Raw genomic sequence first — 26917 nt, forward strand, 5'->3', positions numbered from 1 at the left:
CCTTTAAAGAAAAGTAGTTGTACCTCGCTATAGGACTTATATTTATATTATAAACCTGTTTAAATGTGAACTGAAGGTGACCTAAGCCATGCAGGGTGCTAAACAATGGAAGATCTTACTAAAACTTCCTGTAAATATTCACACAACAAAGCCTGCACCACAAACATCACCTTTATAACATGACCAAAAGTTCCTGTGATATAAGAATCTGGCACAGATGTGATCTCTTCAACTCTACAACAATGCAAAGCCACAATATGAACAACTAAAATAGCAAGCCATTACATAAAGCAAATAAAATAGCATGACCCAATGATTGTCTGCATTTCTGAAACTCCAACACCATGTTGTAATTTAGAACCAAAACATATTCATCCTTCAGGTGCTGCAAATCTTCATAAACTTTAAACAAAAACTTATTTTATGCTAAGATTTCATAGTATTCTTAAGAATATAAAAACTAAGGCTGAAATTACTGATCTAAAGAATTACTGTTCTAGAAAACTAAAATAGATAAAAGTCAAAACTTACGATCTTGATGTCACAATTGAGTTTTGTCATGTTATGTAATTTTCGGAAAAACAGAGTATTTGATGACAGAACAGTATCCATTCGTTCAATCAACATTTTGATTACCTTCTATTGGTTATTTACAATACACAAGCCGAAGCGGATTTTAATTTTGTAAAACCTGTGTCTTCTCTCAAAATATTAAAACAATTAACTTACTAAAGAAACCCAAGTAGAACTTTATTTAGAAATTTTTTCCCAACAATTCTCTAATTATTGTACATTTAGGAGTATTCGACTTTTTTTTTTTTTTTTTTTGAGACAGTCTCACTCTGTTGCCCAGGCTGCAATGCAGTAGCACTATCTCAGCTCACGGCAATCGCTGTCTCCGGGTTTCAAGCGATTCTTGTGCCTCAGCCTCCCAGGTAGCTGGGATTACAGGGGTGCACCACCACACCCAGATAATTTTTGTACTTTTTAGTAGAGACGGGGTTTCACCATGTTAGTCAGGCTGGTCTCAAACTCTGGTCTCAAGTGATCCCCTTGCCTCCGCCTCCCAAAGCGCTAGGATTACAGGTGTGAGCCACCATGCCCAGCCTGACGTGTTGAAAGTTGTTATACATACTAGCTGTTATATGACAATTATGATTTAACAAATCTACTCCTATGGTAGTGTTCTAAAGTCAGTCACCAAATTATGTTCTTAAACCAAGCACCTCATATAGTACATTACACACTGGATTCCTTAAAAAAAAATTCATGTAAAATAAAACAGAAATAGATTCTGCACACAAACGTAGAGCTTAATGTATTACACTAAAACCAATACCCTTGGCAACTCCTTTTAACCAGGTTAAAAGAACTTTGTTACCACTTCAGAAGCCGGGTCCCTATCACAATCTCCTCCCTCTTTCCATATATTTCCTTTCATAGAACCACAGGTATTCTATGCTTCTATTTTTACGTTCACAGAAATTTCCTTGCAGGTTTTTTCTTTTTTAATTACCCAAGTTTGGGCGACACCAGAGTTTAGCATCACTTAATTTTTTTTGGCATTAGTCTTCTTTCTTACTATAAAGCTAATAGAATTAATAAATGATGCCTACACTGATGTTGTAAAGAAAAACTACCCATAGTAATAAATTATTTACTGTCTAACATGATGCAAATTTCAACTCTGAATAAGTCTTACACCATCGGTTGGTAATATTTCACTTATACAGGTTTACTTCTAGTCTTTTAGCACATTTATTCTTTTATCAACACATACCATGAAGGAATTCTACTTGCATAAACAATTTTTCAGCTTGTGAATTTCCTGAACTAAAACACACACACAAAAACAGCCCATGTATTAATATTATATATTTCGACCATAAGACAAATTCCACCTAACCCAGGAAGACAGGTCAAAGCTATAATTTCACTTTCAGATGAACAGAAAGGAATCAATTTTGTGGTTTATGAAGTCAGCAAAACCTAACTGCGAAGTCAAAGCTATTATAACATTACGGTGGTTACAACAGAGTATATATTTTAAGAGCCCTTTTATCTTTTATCCTGGAAACATGGATATAAACTGTTTTGTTTTCAGATCAAAGGCAATTGTCTATTTGAAATGTAGGACCCTCTGAAATGTCAACCAGCATTTAAAATCTCCACCGACTTTTAGCTAATGTCCAAAAATTAAAATACAATTTAACTTCCTTTTCTTACATGTCAATTGTGGCAGGGGTCTCACATTTATCAGCAAACAAAAACAACAAAATCATATATATTATTTGCTAAAGTAAAACTTCCTTACTGTACAACATATGAAAATCGTAAGTGATGCATACAAGATCCTTGGTTAACACAAGATACTCCTTTATTACCTGACCAAAATGCTTCCTGTCCGCCGTGTGCCAAGCACTGTGACAGTTAAGATATTAGATTTATCATGCACTTTTCCTTAAATGCACACTCATGTGTATACATTTAGTAATATTTTCCTTAGTCAGTTATTTAACTTTAGAAATTTAACAGGATGGTTTAAACACATTTAAAATTATCAAGACATCTTTGGCACTAATCTTACAATTATAATACATGAAGATACTATAATCATACATATACGTGAAATCAACTATGTGAAAACACACATCCGTGGAACGTATATACATAATAAATGGTATGGACATAAAATTGTGCTTCCACCAGACTTTCATTATTTCCTTTAATAATGTATAAATTAGACCGTATGTTATTCCACGCCTATATCAATTAATTACGCAGAAAATAATTCAACCAAATCCGAACTGTTAAGTCCTACTCGCTAAAAAACAAAAACTAAAGTTCCTACACCAGACTTGATTTTCAAAGAGCTTCTTAAAACAACTCTGCTCCATGCCCAATAAAGTGAAAGCTGGAAGCAATTATCAAGAAGAAAAACACACTTTAAGACAAAATTTTCTTTAACACATGTGGACAGGGAACCGAACGCAACGGGAGGCGGAGTGGCATGAAAAAGTGGACGCTGAATGGTAAATTTCCCAACCCCCAATCCAAAACAAAGGAAAACTTTAAACATGTTGCGGTTTTCAATCAAACCAAGTAAAGCCAGAGAGGCTCACCCACCCGCCCCACACACCCTCTCCTCTCGCCGCACAGCTGCTACCGGCGTCGGCCGACACACAGACCCCCAGCCTTTAGGACAGAAAAGGGACCGCTTCCCTCGCCCCCACTTCGGCCGTGTGGGCAAAAATAAACCTCGCCTCCACGCCGCCAGGCTGTCTACACGACCCCAAAGACAAGGGGTAGAAAGTGTCCCCACGCCTCTGGGACCTCAGGTCGGACTTGGGCGGGACCCGGCAGGACTGAATGGGGCAGAGACCGAGTCAGGGGCGAGCAGGTAGCGCGGGGAACGAGACGAGCCCGCCGGGCGGGCCGGGGGAAGGCAGAAGTTTCTTCCCAACTTCCCGACTCTGGCCCGCGGGGGCGGGGAACCGCGGCGGTGCCGGTGGCTCCCGGCGCTGGGGCCTAGCCCTGTCCGTGTCGGGGTTGACCCCTCCGCCCGCGGGGCCCCACCCGGTCCTTACCTGTCCTCCGGCCGCGCTCTCATGAGTCGCTGCTGCCGCAGCTCGAGGTGGCGGGAGGGGGCGGAGGGCGGAGGCGAGGCCCGCGGGCCCTCTCCCTCCTCCACCTCCTCGTCCCGGGGCGCCCGGCGGCAGCAACGACTGCAGAGCCGGCCCGGGACGCGTTGCTTCAGGAGGAGGGAGTTCCCTGGCTCCCCACCCCTGGGCCTCACTCTCCACCTCCTTCCCCCGGCCCCGCCCCCTCACTTCTAGCGGGGGCGGGCGCGGGGCGGGGGCTGCGACTACCTGCGCGCGCCGCCGTCCGCTCACCGGAACTCGGGCCACGCCGGCCCGGCTCCAGGGCCCCCAGCCTTCCGGCGCCTACGCCCCCGTCAGGTCCCCTCCGCGGGCTCCGGGCCGCTTTGCTGTGGTTTGGGTAGGCGACCGGTCCGTGTCACTTCTCCCGACCCAACATGGCGGCGGGGTCCGTGGCGGATTCCCGGGGGCGGCGCAGGCTGAGGGGGCGTGAGGAGGAGGTGCTTGCCCGCCCGGAGAGCAGGCCCGCGGCGCCCCTTCCCAGCCGCGAACCCACCGACGCTTGGCTGCAGCGGGGATTGAATGGGGCGCCCCGATTCCGCCCCTTTGCCTTTCTCTTTTCCTTGGCCCGGCCCTCCGTAGTGCCCAGGGCTTTGGGGCTTGTTTTTGTGGGGGAGGACGGGGTTGAGTTTTTTTGGCTGGCTGGCTGCTTCTCAGCACTATGCTTCCGCACCCTTTGTCGTTCGTAGTAAAATCTCAGCCCAACCGCGTGAGCGGGGGGCGTTACTCACACCCTCATCACCATCCTGATGCCGTCCAAACAACGTTCACGTCTGGCCTCCTTCCGAGGCAGGAATCCTGTCCCTGCCCCCAGGAGCTTCCTGTTGACTGTAGGTTGAACCAGCCTTGCCGGGAGGGGAACCGAAGCTGAGTTCTGTTTGGCGACTATCTCAGTAATGGTGGCTTTGGCTTATGTTGGGACAGCGTATTTCTATATGATGCTGGCGGCAGCCCAGTGAGGGAAGTGCAACAAGTATGGTTACCCTGCTCGAAAGCTGTGGAAACAGCGACCCCGAAAGTGGAGGAGCCACAGCTGGAATCGTGTCGGTCTGAATCCGCGCACCTTTCCTATGAGCCTTGACAAAGCCAGTAGCTGAAGAAGGGGGAGGACCCGGAAGGATGGGGTGGGGGCGTAAAGATGAGGGTTAATCAAGGTCCTCATGGACTGACCCTTGAGGCCGTTCTGCTGCAGTCACTTCTGCCTTGTCAGACTTTCAGAGTAACTTCCTTTCTTTATTTCCTCTTTGCTGGGGTTATCGGAATAATTGTGTGACTATTGGTTTCCTTTGCGGTTTTTAGTGAAATTCAGAATCATCGATAGATACGAAATAGTGCAATCATACGTGTCAGTATTACGGTGTTCTAGGAACTTAAGGAAATGCACATAAGGGTTTGAACATTTTTTTCTTCAGCTCACTAAATGAACGAAAGGTGGGCGTAGGCATTAAAGATACACATAATGTGGAACGGTGCTGTATTTTCTTTAGCTACTAAAACTTCATTTGTGTTTGTCTCAGGGTTGTAAAATTTTATGTAGGTCTATATTCAGCTTTTATTAAAGTAGAAAATTCCTTGAGCTGTTGAGTTTCTTCACTAAATAGAGATGTCTTTGTCTTCCTAAACACTCAGCCTAAAAATCAGCTCTGAAATAGGCCGGGCACGGTGGCTCACACGTGTAATCCCAGTATTCTGAGAGTCCAAGACAGCAGGATCACTTGAGCCCAGGAGTTGGAGACCAGCTTGGGCAACATGGGAGACCTCCTATCTAGTAAAATATATTTTTAAAAATAATAAATGAAATTAAATAGTAGTTTGCCCCAGTTTAAGGGGTAAGGTGGCTTTGAAGATGTTCTCTATGGAGTTTTAAAGTTGGGAGAGTGTCAGAATGTCACCTACAAGTTATAGATTACATTAACTTACTGAGTTTGCCTCCGCCCTTGCTTTTATTTTTTAATTACCACATTCCCTGATTTATTTTTTAGTATATTCATCAATGTCAAACTTCAGTCTGTAAATAACCTGGAAAGTTTTCAATCTTAACATTTAGTGGCTCACTTGTTTCCAGGAATATTTTTTTTTTTTTAAATTTTAATGAGGAAGAGAAAATCTGGAAAGTCTCACTGAGTTTGGTGTAACAAATTGCTTTTAATCTGTTCATCCTGAAATGGACAAATAAGCTTGCCCCACTTTTCCCTCCTGCACAGCATAGAGGTGTGGTATGTACATGTGTGTTAGGGAGTGATAAGGAACTTAAGTCTTGAAACCCCTGGAAAAGTCTGCTGGAGGAAAAAGCTAGGGGAAAGCTTTAAACAAACAAACTTTATGAGATATGTTAGGTCCCTATAAAAGTAAAATGTTTTTATTTAAGTTGATTAATGCTTAAAATTATTTGACTGGAAGTTTGAAAGGTTGAAAGTTGAACTAGGGCCCACTCAGTACCACCTTGGAACCTGTGATTCTACCAGGAAATGTTTTTGTTTAGGATAAACCTCTCCTACGTGCTATCAGTGATATGCTGCTGCTGCTGCTTCCGCCACTGAGGCTATGATGATGATTTTCTCTTCCTGGTAACAGTAAAAAAGCCTGCAGCCCTACACAAGGTGCATGTATTGCCTCTTTTCTAACAACCGTCCCCTCACCACCCTCCTCAAATCCGTTCAGTGCCTGACATTATCTGTACCACCTTAGCTTTGCTGCCTCCACCTGGCCAAGACTGCTCCTATGTCCAGTTAGGAAGAATATGAGGAGCCCTCTAAGGATAAATTTAGAAGATCAGGAAAAAGGAAGGTATTTCTCCTTGAGTGTTAGGCCTATTGTGACAAGCTCAGTGGAGAAATGCACCAACTCATCAAGTTCTCAATGCTCCTGATGTCTTCATTGCCTCAAGGACCAAGGTTTCTTTATTACAGTTTTATTTCCCCTCAACTGGTAAAGGACTGTCTAAGCGACCTAAATAAATGTATATAGAGGGCCAGGCGCAGTGGCTCACACCTGTAATCCTAGCACTTTGGGACGCTGAGGTAGGTGGATCACCTCGAACGCTGAGGTCAAGAGTTCGAGACCAGCCTGGCCAACATGATGAAACCCTGTCTCTACTAAACAAAAAATACAAAAATTAGCTAGGCGTGGTGGCATGCGTCTGTAATCTCAGCTACCCCGGAGGCTGAGGCAGGAGAATCACTTGAACCCCGGGGGCAGAGGTTGCAGTGAGCTGAGATCACGCCACTTCATTCCAGCCTGGGTGAACGAGCAAAACTCCGTCTCTAAATAAATTAATTAATAATAAATAAATGGATATAGAAGGACATATCCTGCAGTGAATAGATGTCAATCAAATGTGTCTTGCAATTAATAAATGTCAAATACGGCGATCTTACATGAACTTCAGCAAGTCTACCTCCATCTTCTTGCTCTCTTTTGTTGCTCTCTCTAGCTTTTAACTTCTTCACTACCTGGTTTACAGTCTTAGAATTTAACCCTGTGCTGAGTATGCCTTCTCCGCTCCAGAACTAGTTTCTGGCAGTATAGTCTTTGCTATTGGAATCTACTTTGGGGACATCTCTTGTTTTATTTCTGACTTCAATTCTTTCTAGTTCTGCAGCTTGACCCAGGCCTGTTTTATCTACCAAAGTCCCTGGTTTCAGCTCTAGATTCTGGTACCACTCTGCTTATTCCTAGGTAGCTTTACCCACAGCTTCAGACTATCATAGGCTCAGCTTGGTTTCTCACTCTGGTGACAGCAGTTTCTAGGCCAGATGAGCACCTTACATTCTCTCACATGCCCTCTGCCGAGTAGAATACAGCCAGTAGCGGACACCTCTTGAGGGTGCCTGTTTAACTCAAGTTCCTCTTCTCTGAGAATTAATCCTTCAATAGGTAGCACGTAGGTCTATGATCTAAGTACTGCTAATCCCGGGCTCCAGGCTGGAAGTTTGAATTTTGAGGAGTAATACAAAAGTGACTCGGTTAGTGATTTTTCATGGTGGCCATGGTGGAGTTGAGTCAAATGGCAGATGAGTGTCCAGGGGTAGAGGATTCCAGTGCTGGTGGTGCCTGCGTCGTGAGCATACCATCCTCATGGCAGAACCTGGACTTTGTCTCGCCTTCCTTGCTTCCTGCCTGAGCGGGCTCCTCTAGTCTTCCTGTTGATTCTCACCATCCTCCAATAAATTCCCTTTATGCTTCAATAGAGACCATTTTTGTTCTTTCCAAATGAAAACCGTTACTTAGTCTTTGCTACTTACTTGTGCAGCCAACAGTAAACTCGGGAGCTGTGAGGGTGGCATCTCCTGCCACGTGCTCGGAGAGGCAGTGGGAGTGGAATGGGGGATCCAGTTTTCACAGAGGATGAAGCAGGCACAGCCAGAGGCGGGAGATAAGAGAATGTGGGACCCCCACACTGAGACTTGGGACTTGTGACTTTTGCCACTGTAAGACCCCAAACCTAGAACAGAGCTGGCAGGTCAGTCTCTCCTCCTGCTTGCCCATGGCAGTCATGGCTTTTAGACTGCGCATAGCATATACTCTCCCCCAGAGCATTAACACCATCCTCAGAATCCTTCTCAACACAATTCAGGCAACAGCCACCGCAAAACTGGAGTTAGAATATGTTGAAAACCATTTCATATTTCTGCCCTATCGGCTTATAATTTCCTCCTGAGATCTATATTTGCAATTCCTGTAGTCGTTACCAAGTGTTTGGCCCATACTTTTCTGAAGTATTAAGCTGATACATAGTCATGTCAGTGTCTGACATTGAGTTTAGACACCAGTAAAATTGCTACCAGATTGCTGCTTCCTGGAAATCTTTACAAATGGGTTATGAAAAGTAGAACATAACATTGCTTGAAGGCAAGAAGTTAAAGTAGATTGTTTATCTGCATTGAGTGTTTAGAAAAGAAACTATAAATCAGGCTCTTATCTTTTAAGTTAACGGACATCAGATCATGAAACATAAAAGGTTAGTATTAAGGAAATTTGTATTAGATGTTTTGCAAGGTAACACTATAACTGGGGTGTTTTTTTTTTAACGTATTTAGAATAAATCCATGCTTTTGAAAACCTTGTTTTAATCTCCTTTCTAATGCTAAATCTTTATGCATTTTTGGCATATTGTTATTTTTCACATTGAGCAAATTTTAAATTCTGACTACAGATACTATATGATGTAAAGAGTAAAACAGGCCTGGCGTGGTGGCTCACGGCTGTAATCCCAGCACTTTGGGAGGCTGAGTCAGGTGGATCACTTGAGGTCAGGAGGTCGAGACCAGCCTGACCAACACGGTGAAACCCCATCTCTACTAAAAATACAAAAATTAGCCAGGCATGGTGGCGCATGCCTGTAATCCCAGCTACTCGGGAGGCTGAGGCAGGAGAATCGTTTGACTCTGGGAGGCGGACATTGTGGTGAACTGAGATCACGCCACTGCACTCTAGCCTAGGTGACAGCAAGATTCTGTCTCGGGGGGGTTGGGAGGATCCCCATAGGTTTCTTTTGGAAGTTTTCATTAGAGACTAATAAAATCTGTTTTTTCAGTTTATACCTAATTTGGTTTTAAATTTGTTTTGATTAGCCGGGCGCGGTGGCTCACGCCTGTAATACCAGCACTTTGGGAGGCTGAGGCGGGCGGATCACAAGGTCAGGAGATCGAGACCATGGTGAAACCCCGTCTCTACTAAAAATACAAAAAACTAGCCGGGCGAGGTGGCGGCGCCTGTAGTCCCAGCTACTCAGGAGGCTGAGGCAGGAGAATGGCGGGAACCCGGGAGGCGGAGCTTGCAGTGAGCTGAGATCGCGCCACTGCACTCCAGCCGGGGCGACAGAGCGAGACTCTGTCTCAAAAAAAAAAATAATAAATAAATAAATTTGTTTTGATTAAAACAACTAGCCATGGCCGGGTGCAGTGGCTCACGCCTGTAATCCTAGCACTTTGGGAGGCCAAGGTGGGTGGATGTCTGGGGCCCAAGAATTCGAGACCAGCCTGGGCAACATGGTGAAAGACCATCTCTAGTAAAAATAGAAAAATTGTGCAGTGGCTCACGCCTGTAATCCCAACACTTTGGGAGCCCAAGGCAGGTGAATCACTTGAGGTCAAGAGTTCGAGACCAGCCCAGCCAACATGGTGAAACCCTGTCTCCACTAAAAACACAAAAATTAGCTGGGCGTGGTGGTGCGCGCCTGTAATCCCAGCTACTTGGGAGGCTGAGGCGGGAGGATCGCTTGAACCTGGGGGCCAGAGATTGCAGTGAACCAAGATGGCACCACTTCACTCCAGCCTGGGTGACAGAGTGAAACTCCATGTCAAAAAAAAAAAAAATTATTTTCTAGCTTTATTAGCATTATTATCATTTTCATTTCTTTATAGTGGGCTAATCTATAATAATTTCATATTATTTGAGCCCTGAGTTCTGATCATTAATTTGCATGGGTGCATCTTCTTCTGAATACTTGAAATCACATTTACTAAAGAATCAACAACCATGCACTGAAGATTCAAAATGTATACAATGACTCTCACAGTTTAAAGGGTGCTATTTAAATGATCTAAACACGACTAATGTAGAGATTTTTCTTCTGGAGACCTAGTAATTTTGGCATAAAATAGAAAATTGGCACTCATGCTTATTTTACGTAAAATTAATTCCAAGTTTAAAATAGAAGCAATGCGGGAGACCAAGGAATGGATGTTTTGAAAACCACAGACTGGAAAATTTGATTTATGTTATAATGAGTGTCTTTTAAAATGTATATGAACTCCTATTTAGGAAAGTATTTAGGTTCTCCTTAAACCTTTTAAGGACATATTGTCCAGTCGTGGATTCTATTTGAAAACTTTGAAACAGAAAATAATCCTCTGTTTAATAAAAGCCTCCAGAATAAACAACTTCTTTAAGCTTTTCTCTAACGTCTCCCATATTCTCTGTGAAAATTACCAGTCTCATTTCCTTTGAGATGGTATGCTGTGCATCCAAAGAACAAAGCATTTCCTGAGTCTGTTTGGAGTATGTGGACCCCATTCCTAAGCGTTTGCCATGTATCCTCAAGAATCTGGCATGTATTTGAAAAACAACAAAACCCCAAAGAATACAGAAACTTATATAAAAGCTTGAGATGGCTAATGGCACAGAATTATGCAAAGTCTTATCAAGCATTTGATAAATTTGATGATTTAGACATTAAATACTTATTAAATAAAACTTTACTTAATCAATTTGAATATCCATATATGTGACTATGAGAATGCAAAAAATATTTGGACTAGAAGTGAAATATAAGTTATTGTTCCACTGCTAGTGGGTACAGGATTTCTTCTTGGGGTGATGAAAATATTCTGGAATTACGTAGTGGTGTTGCTTGTACAGCTTTGTGAGTATACTAAAAATCACTTTAAATGGTGAATTTTACTGTGTGTAAGTTATATCACAATATAAACAAAATTTCTTGTACCAGAATTGTATGCCCTTTTGTAGCTATGTAATCTTAAGCAAGCAAATTTCCCAATTTCTCAAAGACTTCAGGTGTTTCCATTGTAAAGTGAAGGGATTGTATCAGGTCAATGTTTTTTTTTTTTTTTGAGACGGAGTCTCGCTCTGTCGCCCAGGCTGGAGTGCAGTGGCGCGATCTCGGCTCACTGCAAGCTCCGCCTCCCGGGTTCACGCCATTCTCCTGCCTCAGCCTCCTGAGTAGCTGGGACCACAGGCGCCCGCCACCTCGCCCGGCTAATTTTTTGTATTTTTAGTAGAGACGTGGTTTCACCATGGTCTCGATCTCCTGACCTTGTGATCCGCCCGTCTCGGCCTCCCAAAGTGCTGGGATTACAGGCGTGAGCCACCGCGCCCGGCCAGGTCAATGTTTTTGAACTGTGGGTTGTAATTCCTTACGGAGTAGCAAAATCAATATAGTACATGGCAACCGGCACCTTTTAAAAAATGAAACAAATATCACAGCATACTGCATATACTAAGTATAATTTGGCAAAACTTATTTTTTCTATGTGTATATACTGAGTTATGACATAAAATACATTTTTTTCATTGTGGGTTACAGTTACAAAGGTTAAAACCCACTGTATTTCCTGATTTGTAATGTCTCTATAAAATTTAGTCAATTTACATTCAATTTAGTGGTAGCAAACTCTCCATTTGATCTTATAATATTTGCAGGTTATGTTCTTGGAACACTGACCACGCATCAGACTCCATTCTGAACTCTTTACGTGTTAACTCAATCCTCACCGCACACTATGAAACAGAACAATTGTTATGGTTCTTTCCTTTTATAGACAAGGAAATGAAGGAAAGATAAGTTAATAACTAAGACAAAATCATACAGTTAGAAGGGGTGGAGCTGGAAATCGAGCCCTAATAGTTTAATTTACAGTATGTAAATTATATGGCAATTAAAAAAAATTAGTCCCAGAATTGTATGCCCTTTTGTAGCTATGTAATCTTAAACCAGCGACTTTCCCAATTCTGTTTTCTCACATCTATTTTTGATTGTGAATATTGTCCAAAAAAATAAGGAAAGTTTCATTGAGGCTGGGTGTGGTGGCTCACGCCTGTAATCCCAGCAGTTTGGGAGGCTGAGGCAGGTGGCTCACCTGAGGTCAGAAGTTCAAGACCAGCCTGGCCAACATGGTAAAACCCCATTTCTACTAAAAATACAAAAATTAGCCAGGTGTGGTGGTGGGCACCTATAATCCCAGCTACTTGGGAGGCTGAGGCAGGAGAATTGCTTGAACCTGGGAGGCGGAGGTTGTATTGAGCCAAGATCATGCCACTACACTCCAGCCTGGGCAACAGAGCGAGACTCCCTCTCAAAAAAAGAAAAAAAGAAAAGTTTCATTGATCTGAAAGAAACCATACTGGAGAAAGCACTAAAGGAGACGGAAGAAGCATAGTCATCAAATCACTTTGGTCCATCAGTCCTCTTGCCAGCACCTTCTGTAGACTCAGGTTTTGACTGAGTAGCAGAAATTTTCACTTACAAAAACAGAAGAGGACACTCTGTATTAAATAATCTTCCCTTAAGAAAAATTAAGTAGGCTGGCCGCGGTGACTCACGCCTGTAATCCCAGCACTTTGGGAGGCCTAGGCAGGCGGATCACGAGGTCAGGAGTTCGAGACCAGCCTGGCCAACATGGTGAAACCCCGTCTCTACTAAAAATACAAAATTAGCCAGGCATGGTGGCGGGCACCTGTAGTTCCAGCTACTCGGGAGGCTGAGGCAGGAGAATCGCTTGAACCCGGGAGGCGAAGGTTGCAGTGAGTCAAGGTCGCACCACTGTACTCCAGCCTGGGTGACAGAGCAAGACTCTATCTCAAAAAAACATAAATAAAATAAAGAAAAAAACCCCATCTTTCCTTTGTTTTGTTCTATTAATATAAAAATGTCTTCAACTTTAGTTCAGTTGAATTTGGCTGCAAACATGTCCAGTGCTTTTCCCCAGGTAAGAATTGTTCTAATTAGTTTCCAAGGAAGGCAGTGATAACAGGGTGCATGAGAAATGTGAAACAGAATTCAGATGGATGACTGAAGTCGATGAGATTTTAATAAAAAAGAATACCAAATTATGTCTTCCTATCTTCTTTCTGATGATTGCTATATTCATTGGCACATACATATACCCATGCTTCTAATAATTTAGTAAATATGCAGGGTGCGGTGGCTCACACCTGTAATCCTAGCACTTTGGGAGGCCAAGGTGGGCGGATCACCTGAGGTCAGGAGTTCAAGTCAGCCTGGCCAACATGGTGAAACTCCATCGCTACTAAAATACAAAAATTAGTGGGACATGATGGTGGGTGCCTGTAATCCCAGCTACTCAGGAGGCTGAGACAGGAGAATCGCTTGAACCCGGGAGATGGTGGTTGCAGTGAGCCGAGATCGCATCACTGCACTCCAGCCTGGGTGGCTGAGAGAGACTCCATCTTAAAAAACAAAAAAATAGCAAACACAAAGCATTTTTTACTTGGAGGCTTCTCAAGGAGCTTCTGATCTCTTGGAAATTAAAATTGGAAACTCTCATTTCTTGGGTGTTCTTTAGCAGGCACTTGTCCTGCTTTTATATGCTAACAAATTTAAATTCATCTTCACCACAATCTGTGAGGTCATCCCTGTTTTGTTTTTGTTTTTAGTGTGAGTACACAGAAACTCACTTAAAATAATTTAGTGTTAAGAGAGCCAGCTTAAATTAAGCTTCAGTTTCTGTGAACCAACCCTGGTAGTTTTTCTTACTATATGGATCTGAAGTATTGCTTCCCTACTCAAATGCACCTCCATATACTGTGTACATGTATATATGCATTTCATATGTTTTCCATTGTTACAGTTTATATAGATGTATTCTGTCTACTCAGACATTTCCATTCTTTTGCTTTCATCTGCTATGGGATCTATATTTTACTGTTATAGAACATTTAAGGCCAGGCATGGTGGCTTATGCCTGTTATCCCGGAACTTTGGGAGGCTGAGGCTGGAGGATTGCTCGAGGTCAGGAGTTTGAAATCAGCCTGGGCAAAATAGCAAGACACTGTCTCTACAAAAAATGGAAAGAAAAAAAAAAAAAAAAAACAGGCATGGCAGCACATGCCTGTAGTCCTACTACTTGGGAGGCTGATGCAGGAAAATCCCTTGAGCCCAGGAGTTGCAGTGAGCTGTGATTACACAAACTGCACTCCAGCCTGAGCCTGGGTGACAGAGCGAGACCCTGTTTCTAAATAAATAAATAAGAACATTTTGAAAATTCAGTCAAACTGTGGGGAATTTTGTTCTTTTACCTTCAGTTTAGCTCAAATCTTGAATATTTATATTTAATAGTCACATGCAAATGTTTCCCATTATTTCCTATTTAATACTACACTATAAGTTGTTAAATTTAAGTCCAGCTGCTAATGACAAATGGGGCAAGAACAGTGTAGCTATTTATACAGAATTTTGCAAATTGATCATTGAATTTACAGAGGAATGGAGATCCCTGACTTTGTGTGTGTGTGTGTGTGTGTGTGTGTGTGTGTGTTTAACTATAATCTTATGCTTGGACAATGCTTGAGATAATGATTCCCACAAGAAGATGTAAGTTATGCAGAGAAAAAACACTTGTATAAAATGTAAAATGAGAGATGAACTTTCAGCCTGTAAGATCTACTTTGGAAAAATCAGAAGTTCTTTCAAGGCATAGGAAGAACACATTTAACAGAGATTTTAGCCAAGTAGAAATAATGCAGAACCACTGTGAAGAATTTAGTGTGCCTAGCCACATACAAGCTTTCTGTTCATTTATTTTCTAAGGTAGATACCATTTTTTTTCACAATTACTAAAAGCCAGGCAAATTACCAGTATTTTACATCATCATAACTCATTAATCCCTCATAAAAATCCTATAAATTTAGTAATGAAATTAAAATCCCCTGGGAGTTGGAAACATCCCATTTGTGAGAAATACACTTTTCAATTTATGCCAACCAAAAGCAGAATAAAATTTTAAGTTATGAATTTTTTTTTTTTTTTTTTTTTTTGGAGACGGAGTCTCGATCTGTGGCCCAGGCTGGAGTGCAGTGGCCGGATCTCAGCTCACTGCAAGCTCTGCCTCCCGGGTTTACGCCATTCTCCTGTCTCAGCCTCCTGAGTAGCTGGGACTACAGGCGCCCGCCACCTCGCCCTCCTAGTTTTGTGTATTTTTTAGTAGAGACGGGGTTTCACCATGTTAGCCAGGATGGTCTTGATCTCCTGACCTCGTGATCCGCCCGTCTCGGCCTCCCAAAGTGCTGGGATTACAGGCTTGAGCCAGCGTGCCCGGCCTAAGTTATGAATTTTTAAGATGAGGAAAGTTAGCAATGCTAACTAATATGTCCAAGTTTGTGCAGTTATAAGGAATCTGATTCATAATCACTTTTTTCCATTGCCTCCACAGATTAAAAAGGTGTTCCCAGCCCTGCAGTTTTTCTTACAGAACTCAGTTCCTTAACCACATATCAATACATTTCAATTGTGGCCCGGTGAGGTGGCTCACACCTGTAATCCCAGCACTGCCCTGCCAAGGCAGGCAGATCACCTGAGGCCAAGAGTTTGAGAACAGCCTGACCAACATGTCGAAACCCCATCTCTACTAAACATACAAAATTAGCCAGGTGTAGTGGCAGGCGCCTGTAATTCCAGCTTCGAGAGACTCAGACAGGAGAATCGCTTGAACCCAGGAGGGGTAGGTTGCAATGAGCTGAAATCATGCCACTGCACTCTAGCCTGGGCGACAGAGTGAGACTCTGTCTCAAAAAAAAAAAAAAAAAAAAAAAAAAAAAAAAATTCAATTGCATATAGTATATGGCTTATGCCTTTTCCAAAAGTTGGAATTTGATTTTTGATTATGGATTAGAATCATTACATAAGGGAGGATTTTTGGATATTTGCCATGAACAGGAGATTTTTTAATCTCAGCAATTTATGTTAATTAATTTCTTTATTATCATAATAACATAAACAAATTTTTTTCTAAACAAATTATTCTTCTTTGTAACTTATTTGCTCTTTTTATCCTTGTTGGAAGACAAAAATATTTTACATAATATTCCTGTTATCAAGTATTTTCCTCATAGTGCAGCTTGTGAAAACTCAGGACATTGCAATGAAGTGACTCCCCAATTTCTCATACTGAGTCAGTAACAGGAAAATATTATTATTACTCAAGGCATGCTTAGTGTACTGGATGAAACAATGAAATATAAGAACGTATCCTACTTAAGAAGCTTAATACAGTATTATATACAAACATGAATAGTAGCTTATATTTGATAAATGCTAATGAGGAGAGTCCAGAAAATTATATCTTTGGGAATTTAGAGTGGGGAAGATCTTAGTAGGCAGAGGCGACTGACAAGAGCTTTGAAAATGCAGTGGGATAATCAGGAGACAGCTCCGGAAAGGCATTCCAGAAAAGGAAGACGAGAGCAGAGGCAGAGTTTAATTTGAGTAAATGTGCATGAAATAGAGTGCTCCACTGTGCCAGAAGTAGAGGATTTGCGTGGGGGTAGAGTAGGAGATAAGGGCCCTTGATGATTCAACATTTACAACTCTTACACTTTAAACATTAATTTTTCTATCAAATGCCGCCAGGTCGCACTCTACTAAACTCCTTGAAGGGTGGGGACCTTTATCTTATCAACCTTGATACCTTCAGTGCTTAACACAGTACGTTCAGTTCCTGGTACAGAAAAGGCATTCTGTAAGTATTTGTTGAATGAATGAATGAATGAATAAATGTATCTCAGAGTAAGTGAATTTCTCAAGGTCAAACAACACTAGGTGATAGTGTTATGACTGTAATCAACCATTTGTTTTGTTTTATTTTGAGACAGAGTCTCGCTCTATCACCCAGGCTGGAAGTGCAGTGGCGCGATCTCGGCTCACTGCAACCTCCGCCTCCCAGGTTCAAGCGATTCTCCTGCCCCAGCCTCCAGAGTAGCTGGGACTACAGGCACACGCCACCACACCCAGCTAATTTTTGTATTTTTAGTAGAAATGGGTTTTCACCATACTCCTGACCTCATGATCTGCCTGCCTCAGCTTCCCAAAGTGCTGGGATTACAGGCGTGAGCCACTGTGCCGGGCCTTAACCATTTGTTTTTACTCTCTTAAGACATGAATGATGAAACGTTACAGAATCCTTATTTCTTCATTCTCCTTTGCTTTTTGGAAATTTTCTCGGGTGAACCTTACCTTCTACAGAGTAACAGAACCAGTAGGATGTATATGTACATAGAAAGACATTTATGAGCAGGAATTGGTTCACATGATTATGGCAGCTGAGAAGTCCCAGCATCTGTAGGGTGAGTCAGCAGCTACAGACCCAGGAGAGCAGGTGGGGTAGGTCCAGGCAGAGTTTGAAGGCCTGAAAACCAGGAAGCCAATGAAGTCAAGGAAAAAGCCAGCGTCTCACACTGAAAGCAGTCAGGAAGATTTCCTTTCTCTCTCTCTCAGGGAGGCGGTTAGAGCGCCTATGTTCTCTCGCGTCTCTCGCTCCCTCTCCTCCTCCTCCTCTCTCTCTCCTCCTCTCTCTCTCTCCTCGCCTCTCTCTCTCTCTTCTCCTCTCTCTCTCTCTCTCTCTCTCCTCTCTCTCTCTCTCTCTCCTCCCTCGCCTCTCTCTCTCTCTCTTTGACTTGCTTTGTCACCCAGGCTGGAGTGCAGTTGCCTGATCTCACTGCAACCTCTGCCTCCCGGGTTCAAGCAATTCTCCTGCCTCAGACTCCCTAGTAGCTGGGATTACAGGCATGTGCCACCACCCCTGGCTAATTTTGTATCTTTAGTAGAGACAGGGTTTCACCATGTTGGCCAGGCTGGTCTTGAAATACTGACCTCAGGTGACCTGCCCACCTTGGCCTCCCAAAGTGCTGGGATTATAGGCATGAGTCACTGCACCTGGCTAATAAGAAATATTAATGCATTTAATAAATATGACATACCACTACTACTTCTCTGATTCTATCAGATAGTCTTTTCAAATATTGAGTTGTGATACTCCTGCATTGCAGAAACCATTCATTTACATTTGTTTTCTTTTTTTTTGAGGCAGGGTCTCTCTCTGTCGCCCAGGCTGGAGTGCAGTGGTGTGATCTTGACTCACTGCAGCCTCAACCTCCCAGGTGCAAGCAGTCCTCTCATCTCAGCCTCCTCAATAGCTGGAACTACAAACACGCACCACCATGCCTGGCTAATTTTTGTATTTTTTTTTTTTTTTGTAGGGGAGGGGTTTCGCCATGTTGGCCAGGCTGGTCTTAAACTCCTGGGCTCAAGTGATCTGCATGCCTTGGCCTCCCAAAGTGTTGGGATTACAGGCATGAGCCACCACTCCCGGCCTCATTTACATTTCTAATTTCAATTCCTAGTATAGTTCCTGGTATGTAGTAAGCATGTGATAAAAATTTTAAGAATACTTATTATTGTTGTCTCCAAGAAAAACATAATTTATGGTATCTGAATTCTGTAGCCCTGTAAGAAAATCTGTATATTAAAAATATACAAAGTTTAAGGACAACTATGTTTTATTTATGCACAAATGTTTATTTGATTTGAAATGAAACTTTGGAGAAGTTATAATAACAGAAGTCAAAGGTCTTCTTTTCCTTCATGTTTCTTAATTATGTTGCCTTATTAGCCTTTTCATTCTAAAATAGTTTCTATGAACAACTAAACAAGACATGATAGTCGACTCAATCAATAAAATATATAGTATCTTTGCATCAGGACATATTTAAATCTCAGCGGCACAAATATAATCTTACGTTACACTAAATAATACTTTATATTTTGCAAATTATTTTATTATCACATTTGATCTGTATAACAATCTTAAAGGATGAATAGGTACATGTCACTATCCCCATTTTACAGGCGAGGAAACTGAGGAATGAGAAATGCAAACCAGTATGCCAGTCACCAAGTGTCAGATTAATTACTGAGCTAGAGGCCAAACGAGGTGGCTCAAGCCTGTACTCACAGCACTTTGGGAGGCCGAGGCAGGCGGATCGCTTGAGCTCAAGAGTTCGAGACCAGCTTGGGCAAGAAAAAGAAAATATTAGCAGGGTGTGGTGGCACATGCCTGTAGTCCCAGCTACTTGGGAGGCTGAGGTGAGAGGCTCACTTGAGCCCAAGAGGTTGAAGCTGCAATGAGCTGTGGTTCTACCACTGCACTCCAGCCTGGGTGACAGAGTAAGACCCTGTCTCAAGGTGACGATATAATTAGAATTATCCCAAATCTACTATCCCGAATGGTATAGTTATTTTGTATCATTGTATAATTTTCTCCTGCTACTTACTCTTTCAGGTTCTAAGGGAGAGTAAGTTCCAGTTGGTTTCCAAAAGCCCCAGCTTAAATGACTTCCTGGCAATTCTGATCTTAAAGACTGTCTTTTTAAGCTGGCCAGAGCAGCTGGCAAAAAGAGAAAAAAAAAGATTATGTCGGCCGGGCGCGGTGGCTCAAGCCTGTAATCCCAGCACTTTGGGAGGCTGAGGCGGGCGGATTACGAGGTCAGGAGATCGAGACCATCCTGGCTAACACAGTGAAACCCCGTCTGTACTAAAGAATACAAAAAAGTAGCTGGGCGTAGTGGCTAGCCCAGCTACTCAGAGGCTGAGGCAGGAGAATGGCGTGAACCCAGGAGGCAGAGGTTGCAGTGAGCCGAGATTGCGCCACTGCACTCCACTCCAGCCAGGGCGACAGAGCAAGACTCCGTCTCAAAAAACAAAACAAAACAAAAAAGATTGTATCTTTTCTTCTTTTTTCTCTCTGTCTCTCCTCTAGTACCTAGAACATATGCAGAAGGTGCTTAGTATACTCGTGAGCAATGAATACATAAATAAAATGAGTTTAGAAGAGACTTAGGAAAGTCTGGGTAGTGGAATGGGAATACTCTTCTTTGTTAGAAGATAATAGATACCTCAGCACTGGGACATCAGCAGTGACAATCCTGCGTCACAGTTGGTGAGAAGCACAGGAAATAAGGGGGAATGGAGGTAGAGGCAGGCACAGAGGCAGTTCAAGGAAATGAAGGCAAACTGTGGTCATGAGACCGAAGACAAGGAGAGCTGGGGAAGGGAATGATGTCATCAGAACAACAATAGAGGAAGATGGTTTTGGCAGCAGCTTTTGAATAGACTTTGAAGAAAAAAATCAGAGAGAGGGGAAAAAGGAAACGGGAAAGGGAAGTCTGTTGAGAACTCAGCATGACATTTGGAGTGGGTGGAGAGCTTCCTGTATAGCTTGATGTTTGGAACATCTGGTCACCTCTTACAATAACAAAACCTTAGAAACTTCAGCTTTCTCAAGTGGCTAGGTTAGAATGAGTGTGAATTCCATGGCCAAACCATCATTGCCGGAAGACGGGAATATCTAAAGAAAGAAAAATTCAGATGGAAACTGACTCTTAACACTGAGAACACCCCCACTAGTTTTTTGATGTAAGTATTCATATTTGTAAATGTATATATGCTTTATTTTTGGAATACAGTATTAGTTTTATATTAAATTTAAAGCGTTAAGTCTACTTTAATTCAATTATCTCAAAGGGCGAAAGGCAACCAACAGATTTACAAAGAAAGCAATTGTTTTCAAAGCTTATGATTTTCACAACCCATTTGTTGCATTAATTTTTGCTGGAGTACATACATACCTTGTTTCATTTCCAATATTGGCCGAAATTTTCCACAACTCAATTGTGCCCTCTAGTGTTTATTAGCATCTAGTGACGGCCACTTTGGAGGTTTTTGGAGGTTTTTTTTTTTTTTTTTTTGAGACAGAGTCTTGCTCTGTCGCCCAGGCTGGAGTGCAGTGGTGTGATCTCAGCTCACTGCAACCTCTGCCTCCCGGGTTCAAGCCATTCTCCTGCCTCAGCCTCCTGAGTAGCTGGGATTACAGGTGTGCACCACCACAACCAGCTAATTTTTGTATTTTTAGTAGAGATGGGGTATCACCATGTTGGTCAGGCTGATGTCGAACTCCTGACCTCATGATCCACCCTCCTGGGCCTCCCAAAGTCCTGGGATTACAGGCATGAGCTACCGCACCCGGCCTACTTTGGAGTTTTAAAAAGTGATCCCACAGAACCAGACTCTTCTAATGGGCAGGGAAGCTAATAATGATTCCCACATTGTCATCTTTAGGTTACTCACTGTAGCAATCAATCTCAGTGCCTTAAAAAAATGAAGTTTATTTCTCACAGAAGGTTTAATGCGGGTTGGCTGGGCTTCTCTGCAAGCAATGTCTTGGAGATGGAGGCTTCCTGCATTTGGCGACCCCTAGCACCTTCTCACCTGCCATGACAGGGTAAGAAAAGGATGGAGGAGGCACACTTGATTTTAACTGCTTCGGCCTGGAACTGACACGTCACCCTGCTATTTCCTATTGACTAGAACTCATAACCCGGCCCCAGCCCAGTGGTAAGGGAGGCAGGAGGACGTGGAGAAGCCTGTGAATTTGTTCTGGGAGCACTAACTACCTCTGTTAAAGCTTCCGCCAGAGCAGCTAGGAAACAAGCATAATGGATATTCTAGCTTTATTATTTTGGAAAATATTTTTTATTTGATATTTTCCAAAAACAAAGTATAAAGTATTCAATCAGAAAGAAAGAATAATAATGGTTTTTTTTTTTTTTTTTTTTTTTTTTGGAGATAGGGTCTCGATCTGTCACCCAGGCTGGAGTGCAATGGCATGATCTTAGCTCACTGCAACCTCTGTCTCCTGGGTTCAAGCGATTTTCCTGCCTCAGCCTCCCGAGTAGCTGGAATTACAGGTGTGTGCCACCGCACCTAGCTAATTTTTGTATTTTTAGTAGAGACAGGGTTTCACCATGTTGGTCAGGCTGGTCTTGAACTTCTGACCTCAAGTGATCTGCCCACCTCAGCCTTCCAAAGTGCTGGGATTACAGGCATGAGCCACCATGCTCAGCTGGCAATTTTAATATTCATAATTTTCTTCATTTTTTAATGCAAAGTTCAAAATTACATATCCCACTTGTGCAATGGCAGAAATATTTTTATATTAAATTTTTTTACATTAGAAGGGGTTTTTATGTATTAAAAAGTATAAAAAATTTTATATTAAAATTTCTGTCGTGATTGACTTATATAAAATAAAATGTCCCGTAGCTCCCTATTCTTTGAGAGAACTAACATCCTCCTCCTGAATCTATTCCTTAGATGTAAGTTATGACTTTCTTTTTAATGATCTCTTTCCAACTTTAATTTGGAGATACTTGAAAGTTCCTCCATAAATTATTCCCCTTACTGACATTCCATCTTGCAGAAGCATATGACATTATTTATGAAATTTTACAAATTTCATCTTTTAGTAGGAAAAATATTTAAGAAAACTTTATTGTTATATGTTAACTATTAAGCTCAGTAGCTCTTTATGTGATATATATATATTTTTTGAGATGGTTTCTCACTCTGTCACCCAGGCTGGAGTGCAGTGGCGCTATCTCGGCTCACTGCAACCTCCACCTCCCAGGTTCAAGCAATTCTCCTGCCTCAGCCTCCCGAGTAGCTGGGATTACAGGTGCCCGCCACCATGCCTAGCTAATTTTTGTATTTTTAGTACAGATGGGGTTTCACCATGTTGGCCAGGCTGGTCTTGAACTCCTGATGTCGTGATCCACCCACCTCAGCCTCCCAAAGTGTTGGGATTACAGGCGTGAGCCAGCACGGCCGGCCTATTTGATTTTTTAGTTGTGGTAAAATATGTGTCACATAAAATTGACCATTTTAACCATTTTTAAGTATATACTTCAGTGGCACTAAATACATTGTTGTGTAACCATCACCACCATCCATTGCCAGAAAGTTTTCATCTTCCTGAACTGAAATTCTTAAAACAATAACTTTTGCCAGGTGTGGTGGCTAACGCCTGTAATCCCAGCACTTTAGGAGGCCGAGGCAGGAGGATTGCTTGAGCCCAGGAGTTTGAGACCAGCCTAGCAACATAGCTAGACCTCATTACCACAAAAAAAAAAAAAAAAAAAAAAAAAAAAAATAGCTGGGCATTGTGGCTCACAACCATAGTCCCAGCTACTCAGAAGGCTGAGGTGGGAGGATTGCTTGAGTCAGGGAGGTTGAGGCTGCAGTTAGCTGTGATTGCATCACTGCCCTCCAGCCTGGGTGACAGAGCAAGATCTGTCTCAAAACAACAGCAATAAATACCCCCGCTCAGTTGATGGGTGCAGCACACCAACATGGCACATGTATACATATGTAACAAACCTGCACGTTGTGCACATGTACCCTAGAACTTAAAGTATAAAAAAAAAAAAAAGACTCTGATGTATTTTCCAGTATGCTACTTGCATTTTTCAGCTCCAGATTTTCTGCTTGATTATTTTTAATTATTTCAATCTCTTCATTAAATTTATCTGATAGAATTCTGAAAAAAAAAAAAAAAAAAAATCCCCGCTCCTGCCCCCGTCATTCTCCTTTCCCCTTAGCCCCTGGCAACCAACATCCTGCTTTCTATCTCTATGAATTTGATTACTCTAGGTGTCTCAGACAAGTGGAATCATATAATATTTATCCTTTGGGTCTGGCTTACTTCTCTTAGCATAATGTCTTCAAGGTTCATTCATGCTGAAGCATGTGTCAGAATTTCCTTCTTTCTTAAGGCTGAATAATATTCTGTTGTATGGATAGACCACATTTTGTTTATTCATCCATAATGGCTCATCTTTGGCAATATCATTTATTTGGTTTTGTCAGTCAATCGGTCAATCATTAATACTTATTTTGAGAGCTTTGTATAATCTGTAACACCTCTTACTGGAGAAACATAAAGTTCTACATGTGGTCATCTGTGTCCTTTGAGTATGTATGTATGTCTGATATATTTTGCTATTTCTACCTTTCACTAGGTCTTCTTGCAAAGCTCCACTTTCAAGTGAAAGCATCTTCCCTGTACCTAGTGATACTCTGAAGATAATAAGCTCTAGTATTTAGCCTTCAGTACAAGCATGTTACTTCATTAAACTTTTCCTTTTCAACCCTGATATACTAAGAGGCTGATTTTTAAAAAGCTATTTTAAATATTGAGGACTGAACTCTGATTTTTAAATCTTGCCCAAATTCCTATCTAAGGGGCCTGGGGGGTCATGCCCTACAAATCATAAAAATTCTCATCAGGTGGGTTTTATTTAACTCTATATGTCATGATTTTCTTTCTTTCCTTTCCCTCCCTCCCTCCCTTCCCTCCGTCCTTCCTTCTTTCTCTTTCTCTTTCTCTCTTTCTCTCAGACAGGGTCTCGCTCTGTCTCCCAGGCTGGAGTGCAGTGGCGTGAGCTTGGCTCATTGCAACCTCCGCCTCCCAGGTCCAAGTGATTCTTGTGTCTCAGCCTTTACAGTAGCTGGGATTACAGGTGCACGCCACCATGCCCGGTTACTTTTTTTTTTTTGAGATGGAGTCTTGCTCTGTCGCCCAGGCTGGAGTGCAGTGGTGCAATCTAGGCGCACTGCAACCTCTGCCTCCTGGGGTCAAGCGATTCTCCTGCCTCAGCCTCCCGAGTAACTGGGATTACAGGCACCCGCCACCATGCCCAGCTAATTTTTGTATTTTTAGTAGACATGGAGTTTCACTGTGTTGGTCAGCTTGGTCTCGAACTCCTGACCTCAGGTGATCCACTAGCCTTGGCCTCTCAAAGTGCTGGGATTACAGGCATAAGCCACTGCGCCCAGGCCAATCCCAGGTCTTTAGACAAAGTCAGCTCATTGTCAACCAGAAAATGTTCAAATTCACTTATAGCCTGGAAGGCCCAGCTTTGAGTTGTCCACCTTTCTGGACCAATCCCATGTATTTCTTAAATGTATTTGATTGATGTCTCATGCCTCTCTAAAATGTATAAAACCAAGCTGCACCCCGACCATCTTGGGCACATGTTCTCAGGACCTCCTGAGGGCTGTCTCACGGGCCATGGTCACTCATATTTGGCTCAGAATAAATCTCTTCAAATATTTTACAGAGTGTGACTCTGTCGACAATATGGAGGTGCTGTAGGATGTTAGGCACATTATTACCAGCTTCGCCATGTTTTTGAAGGTTGTTATTATAATTCTATTGCTAATAGTACGGTTAACCTCCATATAATAATACAGCAGTCCCTCCTTATCTGTTAAGAATACATTCTGAGATCCCCAGTGGATGCCTGAAATCGCTATAGTACCAAACTCTATAGATACTGGGTTTTTTTGTAGATATAGACACACGCATATCCCTATGATAAAAGTTAATTTATAAATGAGGTACAGGAGAGATCAACAATAACTAATGATAAATAGAACAATTATAACAATATGTCAGCATTCCTACCCTTGTGCTTTGAGGCCATCATTAAGTCAAATAAAGCTTAAGTGAGGGGAGTGGCCCCTGTAAGGGTGCACAGCAGTGTGGCCAGGGTCCGAGCTGGGGCTCTGTCCCCGCTGGGCTGGCACCCCCGCTGGACTACCCCCATGGAACTCAGCGCCAATGACCTCCGGGAGAAGCTGCAGTGAACCCGGAGGTGGAGCATGAGGTAGAGGACACGACCTTCAACCGTTGCACCTGTAGCTTCCTGGTAGTGTCAGCCAAGTTCGAGGGGAAGCCGCCGCTTCAGACACCGGCTGGTGAATGCGTGCCTAGCAGAAGAACTCTCGCACACCCATGCCTTTGAACAGAAAACTCTGACCCCAGAGCAGTGGGCCCGTGAGCAGCAGAAATGAGGGACTGGAACCTGCACAGTCATTAAATTATAAATCTGGACCAAAAAACCCCCTAAAAACTTTAAATGAGCACACACAATTCAATACCGTGACAGTTGATCTGATAACTGGGCCAGCTACTAACTGATTGATGGGCAGGTAGTGTAGACGGCATGGAGACAATGGACAAAGGAATGATTCACAACCAGCCCCAAGCAGGATGAAACAGGACAGCAAGAGATTTCATCACAGTTATCAGAACAGCACGGGAAACTTAGGAGTTGTTTATTGCTGGAACTTTTCTTTTTTCTTTTTTTTGAGATGGAGTCTCACTCTGTTGCCCAGGCTGGAGTGCAATGGTGTGATCTTGGCTCACTGCAACCTCTGCCTCCCGAGTTCAAGTCATTCTCTTGCCTCAGCCTCCCAAACAGTTGGTATTACAGGCACCTGCTACCACACCCAGGGAATTTTTGTATTTTTTGTAGAGATGGGGTTTCCCCATGTTGGCCAGGCTGGTCTTAAACTCCTGATCTCAGGTGATCCACCCACCTCAGCCTCCCAAAGTGCTGGGATTACAGGCATGAGCCACAGGACAGAAGGCTGTATATTGTATGACTGTATTTATATGACATTCTGGAAAAGATAAAACTATAGCTATTAGGCACTGTTCTAAGTACTAGACACAGACAATACGTGATGATGCTAGTCTTTGAAATAGAAAACAGGAGAAAAAGCAGGATAGCAAAGGGGAAATGATTACTTGAGTGTTGGGTGTGTTGGGTTTGAGATGTCTGAGGGAAAGCCCGTGGAAGTGTGAATGGGAGGCAGAACTCAGGAGCACTGCCAGGGCTGGAGATAGATTTGGGAATCAATAACATGTAGGTAAGAGTGGAAGCTGTGGAACAAATGAGATTCCCGAGAGAGAGGGAATGCAGAGTGTCCACTTAGTCCAGCTCCAGCCCTGAACTGAGCCAAAGGGATGAGCAGTAATTAGCTAGGAAAGAAGGTGGAAGAGGTCATTTCAGGCCGAGGAAATAGTGATGGTAAAGAAAC

The 26917-nt window shown here is 42.7% G+C and overlaps 1 protein-coding gene and 1 pseudogene across 3 annotated transcripts in view; one reads left to right on the top strand and one right to left on the bottom strand.

The window, feature by feature from the left end:
- YES1 (YES proto-oncogene 1, Src family tyrosine kinase) overlaps positions 1 to 4406 on the bottom strand; it is a 93592-nt gene extending 89186 nt beyond the window's left edge. Inside the window, exon 1 of one of the 3 annotated variants that reach the window (XM_030925833.1) lies at positions 3870 to 4406. The gene's annotated coding sequence lies outside the window, so the exon portion shown is untranslated. Of the gene's footprint in view, positions 1 to 3587; positions 3839 to 3869 lie in introns of those variants that run through there. The other 2 variants (XM_010354905.2, XM_030925831.1) reach the window with 2 other exon arrangements.
- On the top strand, positions 4037 to 25885 carry LOC104655479 (annotated as a pseudogene).
- The last annotated feature ends 1032 nt before the right edge of the window (positions 25886 to 26917 follow it).

The sequence above is a fragment of the Rhinopithecus roxellana genome, chromosome 21, assembly GCF_007565055.1.
Source record: "Rhinopithecus roxellana isolate Shanxi Qingling chromosome 21, ASM756505v1, whole genome shotgun sequence".
In the NCBI taxonomy this organism is placed as follows: Eukaryota; Metazoa; Chordata; class Mammalia; order Primates; family Cercopithecidae; genus Rhinopithecus; species Rhinopithecus roxellana.